The sequence below is a fragment of the Symsagittifera roscoffensis genome, chromosome 6 (assembly GCF_963678635.1).
Source record: "Symsagittifera roscoffensis chromosome 6, txSymRosc1.1, whole genome shotgun sequence".
NCBI classification, from domain to species: domain Eukaryota; kingdom Metazoa; phylum Xenacoelomorpha; order Acoela; family Convolutidae; genus Symsagittifera; species Symsagittifera roscoffensis.
This window is the reverse complement of record NC_087067.1, coordinates 8758431-8771650: the sequence shown is the minus strand read 5'-3', so window position 1 is coordinate 8771650 and position 13220 is coordinate 8758431.

Here is a 13220-nt window from a genome sequence, read left to right as displayed (position 1 = left end):
GATCAAAGGGCAAATTTTTTTAATTCGCTGTTAAATCTGAAAACTAAACTCCCTTTTTGAAACTAGAAGTCAATCAAGTCTCTCCTCTAAACTTTAGCTGTTTGCTCGTGGAGTTTGCCTTACTTGTAACAAATTGAATGAATATAACTAAAAAAAATCCAAAAACAAATCGCGAAAAAAATAATTAGCGACGGAACAAATTTCAGATTTTTCCTGAAAAAAAATTATTGCGACCTAAATATGACTCTGAACTGCGTCCATCGAATCATAAAAAAGAATCACTTGAATCTAATTTATTTTTGTTAGTAAAACTATTCTCTTTAAAAAAAAATTGTATTGTATATTAACCTACAACTTTTAAATTTTGAAATATAAACCTCATATTTGAAACTTAAACCTGTTCAAGATTTTTATCTGAACTTCACTTAATCTAAAATTGCTTTCAGTTTAGTAGAATGTTTTGGAATGAAAAAATCAAAAATTAAAAAGCAAAAGAAAAAAGTTTGTGAGTGAACCTTTATGAGTGACTTTGTGCAAATTTTATGAGTGTTTTAGAAAAAAATCATCAATTTATGAGAGTTGTTCCCAATCAAACTTATTTTATTTTACTTCAAACTTTTATTCAACTTTTCAAAAACAATTAATTTACTTTTTTTTTGTGTTTTTGTGCTGAAAATAAAAAAAATTCTTTGAAGCCCAAAAAGACACTATTACAATTGTTTTCTGAATTGCAAAGTTTCTGAATTGCAATTTCTGAATTGCAAAGTTTTCACGCACTTACCTGACAAAACTGCAATTGAAGGTGTAGAAATGAGTTTTCTGTTCTTGGCTTAAATTTAAATCCACTCGGCACAGCTCGAAGCTCTTCTTAACAGAGCATTCATCAGGATCGTTTTTTAGCATTTGCTTCAACTGATTACAAGATCTTGGTGGGTCAATTTTGACTCTTTTGCATTTAGTCCCATGGTCCAATTCAACTCTGAAAATCAACCCTATGAAACTAGACACACTTTTAGGCGACAAATTAGGAGACGTTAAATTTTAAATTTAGTCAGGGGGTCAGGCATAAGTTATACTCAAAACTTGTTTTTTTTTTCACAAGGAAGAGTTTTTGTGGTCACAATGTTTTACAGAAATATATTTGGTTGCATTAATTTGTTCTCCTTTTTTTTCAAATTGATAATTGATTCTTTGTTTTTCCACGTTTTTCGACAATATTAGTGTTTAAGATAGAATTCTTAATTAGTTAAATTGGAAAAATTCGCTCAAAATTTTAAGTCTTAATTACTATAGGCAAGTTAAAAAATTTCCGAGTCAGATGTTCTCAATCAGAAGTTTTATTAACTTAAAATCAATCTATTCCAACTTCCATTTATTAAAAACAAACCTTTTTTGCCTTTTCCCCCACCTGCAACTTTTTATCATTAAAATTACTGTTCGCATTGTCCGATTGTCATGAAAAATTTTTATAATTAAAATTACTGTTTGATTGTCCGATAGGCCATGACAAACATATTTGGTATTCATAATTAACCTTGTAAAATCACTCTTTTCCATAAAACTGATGCTCATGTGAGGTGGGGGGGAAGGAAAAAGAGCCAAAAACAGTTTCAAATGCGCATGATTTTTTTTACTAGCAAAACGAAAAAAGTTGATGCTCCGAGTTTTTTTCTTACGAAAGTTTAAAAAATCATTCATACCTTTTGTCGAATTCAGTTTTTTTTCTCCGACTTATATGAAAATATATGGTTGAAGCTAAATCTTCATAAGTTGAACGTAAGGTACCTTTCGTTCACGTGGAAACTGTCGTACACTTGCTGGCAACTCAGTCTTCCTCCTTTACGATGATCGAAACTTGAGACGTTGAAAATCGTCTCTTTCATTTTTACCGTTGTAAGAATATAAATCTGAAAACACAAGCTCGATATCCTTTCAGTACAAGTAATTTAAGGAATCAAAAGGCTAATTAGTGAGTAAGAAACAAAAAAAATTGGTGAACATATTGATGTATGTTTTGGAAAATATTAAGAAAAAATCTCTTTTTCTTTTACTTTTAAAAAAGTGTACACACCTCTGGTCCTTCAAAAAAGAATAGTAACAGACAACCAATCACAGAAACAAAGAGAAATAAGCTAAATTGGAACCCAAAAAACCGCATATCAAAAACGTTCGTTTGACTTTTCCTTTTTTAAAAAGTGACAGTCAACCTAAGTGTAGTTTAAAAGTCACTGCTCAATTTAGTTCCACTTATCTTTGATTTCTAATTTAAAACTCGCTCTAAAAACAGATTGCATTAAGTTGTTTCTAACTCCACATTTTTGGATCTATTGAGAAAAATTAAAACTTACGGCAACTTACATATTATATCAATGAGCAGATGTTAATTCTGATTGTTGAAACTTATTAAATTTATTGAACGGAGTTCTTAGGGGCAACAGGTCAAAATTACACTTACTGAACTATTTTCGATATTTTGAACAATTTCAAATAATATTTTACTGTTGAAATAAAGAGAAAGGTCCTCCCGTACCTAAATGCAAACGCAGTTGCACACATGACCATTCAAAAACCTTTCGTGGCTGATAATCAGCTGTATATATGTCTATATTTTATTTGTACAGTCATGCATGAATATTCCAGACATAGCGGGAAAATGCCCAGACATTATTCAGATATTGTTCAGACTTGAACCAGCAGTTCTGACTGAAAATTAACAAACAAACAAAGACAAAATCGATTAGTTTATTTCCAATTAGCAAACATAATGTGGCGGCATTGACGCATCAAACACAAACGCAATTGTTTATCACTTACCGCTCATCTTTAGCTTCAGTTTCATCTTTAGCTTCAATTTGCTGTCTACGTCTAATTTAGTATATTTTGCTGGCCCTGAAGTTTAGTTTGTAAACTAATTTTTTGCAAAGCAAAGCTCTTTATTGCTTGTTTTTCTTGCTTTTTTTTCGCAACTTATTTTACTTCATACTTCGAACCTGTTAATCATACTTTGTTGTGAGGCGGGGAAGAGTGACATGGGGGTATGGCGTAAAATCTTGTTATGGTACATCTCTGAATCATGTCTGGCCGGAAATGTCACATGCCTGCACATGTCTGGTCCAAATTTGAGATGTTTACACCTGCTAAGACATACACGTGACCAGTATGCCATAAATGCAGCACATGTGTATTTCAAATGCACATTCAAAAAGTTGACATGTATCTGATCTGCATCATATATGAAATAACCATTGATTTTCAATGTTCATGGATGGAATGTTAGTTTGACACTGACACGGGATCTCACATGGGGCCTATCACCATGGGCGATAGTCAGCAATCTTCTCACCCTTCGAAAATTTTTTGCCTGGGCGAATTATGTAGTCCCATACGACGTATAGATAAACCAAATCTCGGTAGTGATTGTCTGGAAAAAATCAGTTTTTTTTCTGAAAAAAAAACCCAAAAAAGTCTAACAAATAGTTTTGATAAAACGTCACGGGACATAATAAATGCAACATAACGTTTCCAGTCGTTAAAACGAACAAATGTGTTCTCACATTTCTGGCATTTTCTCTGCAACTACTTGATATTTACGGTTGAAATTTTGATATATGACGGATGAATCTATTCATAAGAATATAGTGGGTTGAAAAACCGTCGTAAGTTGTTTTCAAGGGGTCGTTTAGCCATTTATTAGAAGACGTTAGAAAAGTGTTCCCAGCGCCAAAAAAAAACCAAAAACTCATTAATCAGTGATCAAATTTGAACTCAAAAGTATTCGCTAGGCCCTATAAAAAAATTGTATCTTTAAAGATCTTGCAAAAAAAGGTTATCTTTAAAGGAGGTTATCTTGCAAGATCTTTTAAAGAGATGCATCCTCTTTAAAAGAATCTTGCAAGATTCTTGCAAGATCTTGCAAGATAAACTCCCTTGATCGACTAGGGTTTAGCAGAAGCTAATAGGCCCCCAGAGAAATGTACTTTGACGATACTTTAGTTCATTTCTCACTTGAAAACTAAAAGTTGCCACTTCTAGACGTATCGTGACAGTAATTTAAAAACTAATCGCGATAGTCTGTATCAAATTCCGACCGTCAAAAAAAGTCAGGAACATCTGGGCATAAGGATTTGGAAGACATATCGAAAGCACAATCATTAAGCTTTAATCCATTTTTTAAATTATGGAAAAAAAATAATACAAAAAATAAAACTTAAAAAAGCACTATACTCTGTTATACCAAAACACATATTGATTGGTCAGATATCAAGAAAATTAACTATTTCAAACAAAATTTTCAGCAAAAACATTGCGAAAACGAGCCGGCCACGGACACGTTTGATATGGTCAAGCGGTTCGAAAACATTTCTTGTCCGGTTGAGGTTTTTTTGTCGTGTTGATTGCGGAAATTTTTGGGCTGCAGATACTTTTCCATCATGAAAATTTTTTTGATGACAAAATACAATTTTTTCTGAAAACTGATTTTATAAAAAAAAATAATAGGTATTGCCAGTAAATTGGATTTTTGCGCGATTAAATATCACGAGTTGGTAAACTTCACAGTTTTTGGACCATTAAAGATGTAAAAACTCTTGCCGCAAGTGAAACGAATCTTAAAATAAATTAAGACAAACAAAATCGACGAAAGACTATGGAAAAATTCGGAGGACATACTCATGACAAAAAGTCATAGCTTTCGAAGTATACAAAATTTTATGCCGAGTACGCAAGAAAAACGTATCTCGGGAACAATCAGAAAAAAAAACTTTACGAAAAAAGGTAAGTTAGGCCGCGTGAAAAACCTTCGCATGCTACACATCCACATGTGGATGGCAAACTCTATAACAAGACAAGCACACAGCCAAGGCCATAGAAGAGGCTTTCGGAACAGAAATGGCAGCAGACTGCAACAGGGTGGACCCAAACGGGTATAAAGTCAAACTCAAAACACAGGACAACCAATAGTTACTATAGAGGCCTCGAAGAGCTCAATTTCCTTAGTAAAAGGAAATTTGACGGAAATACATAGAAAAAAAATTCCGTATAGAAACAAAATCAGGAGAGGACTAAGCACAAAACTTGGCATATGTTACAACGGCATAAACGCCAAGCCAATGGGCAAACTACTGCTACCGTTTGAATCAAGCGAATACTGGACGGCATGATCGGCAACAATAATAGTGTTAAACCGGCATGATTCCGACATTGTAAAACGAAATATTGTAACCAACATTTGCATCCAGCGGTAATAACTAACTCAGGCACGACAATTGCAAACTGAATCAAAGAAAAGTATCAAGGAAGGGCAGAAATAACGACATTATATAAAAACCAGCACAATAGAGTAAACCAAAAATGAGCACTATGAAAGTCTTCAACCACCTAAGACTTAAGCAAAAACCATAGAATTTTTGAGGACAGATTTATTTTCTAACAAAAAATATCCCAAATTTGCATTAAAAATGGCTCTGCTTAGGCCAATTTTACAAACTAGCAAGAAATATTTTTTAAACAGGGGTAAACGCATTACGCCACTTTAAGGAAAGTAGCAAAATTAGACATAGAAGAGACATAATGTGCTCAGCAGCGTTAGGTGTGGCACGGGTTTCGTGCGGCACTGAAGCACTAGTTCTTTGCAGGTTTTATGACGATTTCATACCCGTAAACTTCCGAGCCATATTGGGTGAAATTTCTCAATAAACAAATTAGAGTCATTAGGAATAATATGGTCGGAAGAACACTTCAAGTAAAACAGAAAACAGAAATTTTTTTCGGTTGTTACCAAACATCAAGCCCTAATCATCGTGTCTAGTCTTAATCATGACAGAAAAATCAAAACTATTACAATCAAATTTAAGCAGATATATTTGTATATTATTGCGACTCAGCTTTCACTTTAAAAAATTAGTGGAATAAAAAACGGATCGAATGCCCAATAGAGGGGCCGTCAAAATGACAAGAAACAGGGAGCCATGACAGAAGTATACACTCCGCTATACAACAAAAAATTACAAAAAGTACTGCCCTCACTCATTAAAAAGAGAAATTAATCAATTATAATACAATTAAAATTGTAATTTTTCCAACTAAGTTTTCGGTTTTTTTTGCAAGAGATCAACCAGTTCGTAAGGCCCCAGTTGATTTTTCGAGTTCCCCCAAAACACTAAGAGAAACCTTATTTGAGAATCTTATTTGTTTTTTAGTGGATAAAAAATAGGTAATTAAAAAGATATAAATGGATAAGGAGCACAAAATTTCTCACAAATATTGCGAGTTAGGCATAAAAAGTGGAATGCAATTATACCACAAGCGTGGCTTGGATAATAATCAGAAAAATTTCCGCGAGATTTTTTGTGCTTAAATTAATTGAAAATAGCTAAAATATATGCGTGAAGTTACTGCTTGGAACACACAAGGCGTAAATATAAACAGTATATCACTTTATTCCATTTTTTTTCCAGAAGAAAAATGAAGGAAAATTTGCGCTCGAGGTGGATTTTTTCTCCAGACAAGTTTTGTCTTTCTAACTAGCCTTTTTTGGCGATTTTTGTGAGAGAATTCGAAGCCCAAAGATCAAAACTGCTAAACAAAACAGTTTCTTGCGACTATTCATTACAACGGTACAGGAGATTGAATTTGGGATTACTTGGACCACGGAAATTCCCTTGGGATTTGTAAAACGGGATGTATATTGTCCTAGAACGTTAGAGGCAAGTTAAATCACTACAAATTGAAACAAAACTGCTCGTATATAATTTAAAAAAAAAGTTTGAGGTTTTTTGTGAAAACATCCCCCTACACGCCATATTAAACACAAACTGATAGATTTTGCTCCAATTAACAAATCAATTATGGCATATAATCTTTCTTGAACCAATTTGGAACAACTTCTAAGACGGATTAAATCTTGCTTACGCGTTAATAGCGCAAAATATTCGCGCGTTAATTGTCCCAAATTGGCCAAAATGACCAAAATGGAAAATGATCACAGGTGAAATAGGAGCTCAGGGCAACAATAGCTTTCGAATGATGTTAAAAAAATTTGGTCAAAAATGGCTAGTTAAAAAGTCGAAATTTGTCTGAAGAAAAAAACCCACCCGGAGCACAAATATTCCGTTATTTTCGTTACGAAAGTCAGAGCAATAAAGCAAGCAGTTTGTTCCTATTATTAGACTACCACATCAACTCAAAATAGATCATTTTGTTCTTTCCACAGTTTGAGAAGGGCAAGATTACATGAAAATTGAATTTTTGTTTAATTGATTTTCATAAGAAAAAAACTTTTCATCGACGTTAAAATCGGAACATGAATCTTCATTTCTCCCTCTGGCACTTTGATTTCCGATGTAGAAACCAAAAAAATCAATCCACACCGTAATATAGTTTTACATCAATAGTTTTTATTCAAGTTAGAACTTGATTTTGAGTGAAAACATCACACAGGCATGCAAGAGTCCTTCCCACTCCAATGTGGGAGCAACAAAAGAAAATCGCTTCTTTTTATTAAAAGAAGGCAAACCTACAGTCTGTTAAAATTTCCGTCAAAAATTTAAGGGCGCCCATAAAATGAAAAAAAAAACATTTTAAATAAAATAATTAATTTTTAAGAGAAATCCGTTTTTCAGAACTTTCGAAAAATGGATATTTTTGGTTTATCTTAGCGGAAATAAGGAGAGCGGGGTGGGTTCCTCTTTACCGAGAAGTTGGATTGCTGTCAGTCTAAGGATACTCCTTTCGTACTCTTTCACCTTTATTTTGTTGACTTTTTGCTGACTTACATCCTTTTTTTTGCTGACTTACTTCTAATTTTCGACCTTCAAAATGCCTGCGGAGAAAAAATAATTGTGTAAAATGGGTCTTTTATACATTTCAGGTGAGCTCAGAACTAGTATCGAACAATTTTTGGTAAAGATATAAAATTTCAAAATTAAAAAAAGTAAATATGAAATATATGTTCAATTGGCTATATTAGCTAAAAAAAGTCAGGCCATTATAGCAACCAGAACTGCACTAAAAATATAGAAATAAAAATTATAATTTTTTTTTTGAACATTAACTTTTCAATTTAAGATTATAGCTTTGAATATCCCTAAAAACAGGTTAAATGGCGAAAACTTACGCAATTCCTAGACTGCCGCAGCCCCACAAAATGAGCAGCCGAAAAAGCTCTCGCTATTTTCTATCATTATACATTTATTACGGTATTATTACATTATATAATTTTGAGTCTTCTCTGCATATTCGGTTTGGCTCTTGCTTTCATGACCATCGCTTTCAATTTTTTGGCGGGAAAACAAGTCGGTCAAATATTTAATCGAGGTCGCATTATCAAAAGCCCTATTGCGGGCTTAGTAGCCGGTTGCCTAGTGACTATATTTTACAATTCTCGTCGATAACTACATCAATAATAACGAGCATGGCTGCTTCAGGAATTTTAAGTGTCAAAACCGCAGTTCCAATTGTAATGGGAGCTAACATCGGCACATCAGTGACTAGTACTCTGGTCTCAATTAGCCAAATTGCAGACGTCAATAATTATGAGCCGGCGTTCGCAGCGACAATGCACGACATGTTTAATTTGCTATCCGGGGCCGTGATTCTTCCACTAGAATGGATCAAGAATTTTCTCAATTGGCTTTCGGAAATCATAGCCGAACAACTGCATAAAAAGTTACATGGAACTGCAGTCGAACACGTTTGACCGACCCCATAATTAGCCGAATCTTTCTAGTCAATACTACGTTCATCAAGCAGATATCAAAAACCGCAGAGTTGGAAAAGACGAGCGAGTTCTTATAATATATAGATTACTCCATGTCTTATTTTTAGTTTATCCCTAGCGGGGGAATTTTACCTAGGACAGATTAGATGCTCGACTTCGCGAACACTACTTATAATGATACCAGTAGTCGGAATGCGACCGACTTGGTACCATGGAAAATGTGTCCAGCTCTTTTTCCTACTGGAAACAATCGGATAAGCGTGTGCTGGCGTTTTAATACTTGTCTCATCTTTGATAGTATTATTCCTTTGCTTATTTTTCATAGTAAAGTTTTTGAGGTAAATTTTTGAAGGTCATATAACAGGTGTGATGGACAAGATTTTGAAATCCGGCTTCCCAGGTTTCTGGTCTCGACTCGGCTTTCTTATAGGCTACGTCGCAATCTTCATTGGAGCTTTTATGACAATACTAACACAAAGCAGGTCGGCGTTTACCTGCGCTTTGACTCCTTTGGTCGGTTTAAACTTAGTCAGCATCGAAAATGCTTTTCCAATGACTCTAGGAGCAAAAATTGGCACAACCATTACAGGACTGTTAGTATCTAGCGACCAAAACTTCGAACAAGCACTGCAAATTAGTTTGTGCCATGTACTTTTCAACCTTATCTGAATTCTGATTTGGTACCCAGATCCAATCTTGCGGAAAATTCCATTGAGAGCAGCAAAGCGCCTGGAAAAAACTACATATAAATATAAGTGGTTCACGTTCGCTTATATACTGATTGTGTTCATAATTACACCATGTTGTTTAAGTTTATCCCTAGCGGGGAAATTTTACCTAGGAGTTTTTGGCTTCACTACTTTGGGCGTTACGTTTTTGTTTCCTACACTGATAATGGTACAAAAAAATCAAACCCCAAATTTTACCAGAAACCTTACAAAGTTTTAAGTTTCTGCCCAAATTAATGAGATCCCATGAGCCTATAGACAGTACCGGTCGAATTATATTCAACTCTTTCAAATCATGCGTGACGTCATTTCCTGGGAGAGACTATGCGTCATAATACGTTCAGCTTGAGTTGGACGAAAAATCAGGATGCTCCTCAAATTGTTCAAGGTCGGTCAGGTTTGTACAATCAGAGCTTTGATTATAATTCTTCATCGCCTATTTTGACCGCATGGTGGCGACGAAAAATTGAAGAAACTAGCACTGTGCAACAAATCGAAAATTTCACACCAAATGATGGAAGCAACCCAGAAGAGCCACAGGGCCAGTCTGTGTCCGAAACTGGGCTGACGAACCAGGCCTACCGCTATGAAGATCATTATGACGAGGAAGACTAAAATTTTTTCAAATTCTTTTCCGAAATCATTCTAAGTCCAAAAGGTGATTTTTGTGATTTGCAAGTGGAATCGCAAAAAGACCGCGCTCTGAATTTTTTTTGGGAACTTTTTGATACTCAATAATTTACACACTTGTTTGTAAAATTATTCTTTTTTAGCAGCATGGAAATCTGAAAAAAAATATCTGATTAAAAAAAAGTTCCGTGTTTTCATTTTAATTGAAAATTGAAAGTGTCAAAATGAGAATGAAACTTGAAAACAGCAAAAAAAAATATAAACCAAGTTGGCTTTTTGAAAGCACAGATTACAACTTAATTGAAAGAGACCCAAGTGTTATTGTTTCCAGCTATGCACTAGAAAATTAACTCGTGGACAGCTTACTTAGATTCCCACTTCGCAAATCATGGCAAAGGTGGAATATTGAATCTCCAAATGTGTTTGAACTGGGCAGCATCGCCAAGCCAACACAGCACAACACGTTAAAAATTAACGTTGAAAAAGTTTTTTTTCTGCATTTTTTTTCTGATATGGTGCTAATTTAACCTAAGTTTTATCAGTTTTGTTCGGATAATTTCAACCAGCACTGTTTTGGCAGAGTTTTTTTTCCATTTTCATACTTTTATTCCGTCTTAAGCAGAAGCGAAGCTGCGATTTGCAAACACAAGCTAAAAAATGACCAAAATTTGGCTCTCGAACATATAACAAAAAAACAAAAGGTAGAAACAAGCCTTGAAAATTTTAAAAACTTTTGAGGTGGTGGATTTAAACCTACGATTAGTACCTTAGGAGTCCCTTAAAAATTAACTAATACTAGGCACCAATGAAGCAGCTAAACTTGCTATTAAGTTAACAACTTTATGCAGCACGAGTCGCATCAAATATAAACAGACAAAAACTTTGCATGCATTGTTTTGAATTATTGAAAAATTTAAGACATTCACAACATTTCGACATCTAACAAATTGGGAAACATAATGTCAACTAAGTTAATTTTGCAAAATTTGTGTTTAATTGAGTTGAAAATTTTCTGATATGCATTTTTCATAACTGGATTGAAACAAATCAGTTTTTTTTCGGTAAATTTAATTTACACTAATCTCGCTAAAGCTGGCTTGTGTAATCATGACAAAAACATGATGTTGGGAGGTGAAAGTTTGAAAAACAATGTTGTTCAATTTTGTTGATTTTTCTTCACGGCAATTTTTTTGTATTAAGACAATGTGAAGTAGTTTTCAAAACTGAAAAACTTGTGTCAGAGAAAATGGAAAATTGTCGAAAAAAATGTTCAATGTCCAATTACTGAAGTTTTTTTTCATTGATTTTTGCACGTGTTAAATATGAAATGTTAAAAGCAGCAGCGTCCAAAATTCTCCAGTCACCAAGTTGCGTGAGGAACTCTCTAAAAACTGAAGAAAGTACATTTCGTAGTAAACACGTGCAAAGATCAATATTCATTGCTTAATCAGCCAGCACTTAATCACTATCACGCAAAAATTTTCAGCCTATTAAACTAAACGGCGAGTAGCACAACACCACTATCATTTTGTGCTCAAAAATCATCAAAAATAGCAGTAATAAGGAATAACTGGAATTTTTATTACAGTTTGAATCGAAAGAGTTTCAATATGATATATGGCTCTATTTCTTACGAGTTTTCTCCAAATTTCTGCATTTTGAGTTAAAAATTTATCTGAATCCAAAGTTCCATCCAAATTCGTGAAAAAATTTCCATCGGAACTAAAGCGAACAAAAGTATATCTCCAAATGATGTTGAAAAATAGTTTGGGATCTGTTTAACTAAACACCAAACACCTTTCTTTGCAAAAGGGGTTTTTCGTTACTAAGGCACAACATTCACATACAGAGTCTCACAAAGCAATTACAATGTGCCGAAACATAAATTTCAGCCCTCACTTAGTCAAAACCACTAAAATCTCGGTCGTTTTTTTGCATGCTTAATGAGCTGGTATTTACTCATGCATCATTAACAAGTACATAAGTTCAGCTTCTTAACGTTTATACTCCATTTTTCACGAATTTTTCAAATTTGCTCATCGCTGTTAGTTCTTTTGTGGCGTTTATGAAAAAAAAACTTCGTCAATATTAATCGACTTGAAGCAAACAAAAAACTCAAGATAAAAAATTCGGTATTTGGAGTATCCTCCTCATGCTGCAAGGTCCAGGCATGTTTGTACAGGAACGCCAATCCATTCGTCCTGAACCAGTTCCCAAAGCTTGTTTATACTCCTAGGTGCATCAAGATATGCCTGTAATCTGCGCTTGAAAAAGAGCCACAATTGATCAATTCACGTACATATGACTGCACTGCTGCTCCAATCGACTATATTTCTTTAGATTAAGTTGGTTTTTGATATCCAATATGAAGACGCATTACACTAGTGCACAAAATTTGAAGCAAATTCAGATTTTACCTCTCCAAGATGCCTAGTTTCAAGGACCATTTTGGATAACAATTACTAAATTTTTATCAAAAATTTTATATCAACCGTGACAAAATGATTTCAGCTACGCTCTAAAAAATCATTAAAATTGGATATCAAGCACTTACCCTTTTTTCCGGGTCTGAAAAATCCATTTTTTAACATCTACAGTAAGTTTTTTTATGCGAATGAACACTTTCTTGAACTGGTCAGAAAAGTGTTTCAAATTAAAAATGAGACCTTCAAAGAGGGTAGTTCAGATTATTTGCTAACAGTCGATGCAATAGGTATGTTTTTTTTTCCCAGTGAATGATGAAAAAAACATCCTAGAAAACAGGAATTTTTTTAAAAAAACCTGAATTTGCGCTTAATTTTGCCCACCTGGATAAAAAAGAATTTAAACAATTCAATGCCGTTAAGAAAAAGTAGTATGAAAGTTCGGAAGATGAATTTATGTACGATGCATTGGTAAATGCCTGCTAATTTAGCATGCTAAAATTAAGACCGTAATTTTCTTAGATTAGACAAAGTGAGTGTTGAAAGTAAAGTGTTGAAACATGCTAGTTTCGTGAGACACTGAATGCTTAATATTTGAACTAGATCAATTTAGTTGACAATTTGTTGCTAGATACTAAAGGGGAGGGTAAATAGTTAAAAAGATCCATGGTTTGTGTGAAAGCCTTGCTGACTAGTTATCATGCATCTATGCGCACGCAACAT